We start from the raw sequence: 1,314 nt of genomic DNA, 5'->3' as shown, positions 1-1,314 counted from the left end.
CCAAATCACCAGGATACACATACTTTTCTAGTGCTCATGGAACTTTCTCCAGAATAGATCATATGCTGGGACATAAAACAAGCCTCAATAAATTTAAAAAGATTGAAATTATTCAAAGCACATTCTCTGACCACAATGGAATACAATTAGAAGTCAATAACCATCAGAGACTTAGAAAATTCACAAATACCTGGAGGTTAAACAACACACTCCTAAACAATCAGTGGGTTAAAGAAGAAATAGCAAGAGAAATTGCTAAATATATAGAGACGAATGAAAATGAGAACACAACATACCAAAACCTATGGGATGCAGCAAAAGCAGTGCTAAGGGGGAAATTTATAGCACTAAACGCATATATTAAAAAGGAAGAAAGAGCCAAAATCAAAGAACTAATGGATCAACTGAAGAAGCTAGAAAATGAACAGCAAACCAATCCTAAACCAAGTAGAAGAAAAGAAATAACAAGGATTAAAGCAGAAATAAATGACATAGAGAACAAAAAAACAATAGAAAGGATAAATATCACCAAAAGTTGGTTCTTTGAGAAGATCAACAAGATTGACAAGCCCCTAGCTAGACTGACAAAATCAAAAAGAGAGAAGACCCATATAAACAAAATAATGAATGAAAAAGGTGACATAACTGCAGATCCTGAAGAAATTAAAAAAATTATAAGAGGATATTATGAACAACTGTATGGCAACAAACTGGATAATGTAGAAGAAATGGACAATTTCCTGGAAACATATGAACAACCTAGACTGACCAGAGAAGAAATAGAAGACCTCAACCAACCCATCACAAGCAAAGAGATCCAATCAGTCATCAAAAATCTTCCCACAAATAAATGCCCAGGGCCAGATGGCTTCACAGGGGAATTCTACCAAACTTTCCAGAAAGAACTGACACCACTCTTACTCAAACTCTTTCAAAACATTGAAAAAAATGGAACACTACCTAACTCATTTTATGAAGCTAACATCAATCTAATACCAAAACCAGGCAAAGATGCTACAAAAAAGGAAAACTACCGGCCAATCTCCCTAATGAATATAGATGCAAAAATCCTCAACAAAATACTTGCAAATCGAATCCAAAGACACATTAAAAAAATCATACACCATGACCAAGTGGGGTTCATTCCAGGCATGCAAGGATGGTTCAACATCAGAAAAACAATCAATGTATTACAACACATTAAAAACTCGAAAGGAAAAAATCAATTGATCATCTCAATAGATGCTGAAAAAGCATTTGACAAAATCCAACATCCCTTTTTGATAAAAACACTTCAAAAGGTAGGAATTGAAG

The sequence above is a fragment of the Choloepus didactylus genome, chromosome 3 (genome assembly GCF_015220235.1).
Source record: "Choloepus didactylus isolate mChoDid1 chromosome 3, mChoDid1.pri, whole genome shotgun sequence".
In the NCBI taxonomy this organism is placed as follows: Eukaryota; Metazoa; Chordata; class Mammalia; order Pilosa; family Megalonychidae; genus Choloepus; species Choloepus didactylus.
The sequence above is the reverse complement of the archived record's forward strand: the minus strand, read 5'-3'. Positions refer to the sequence as shown.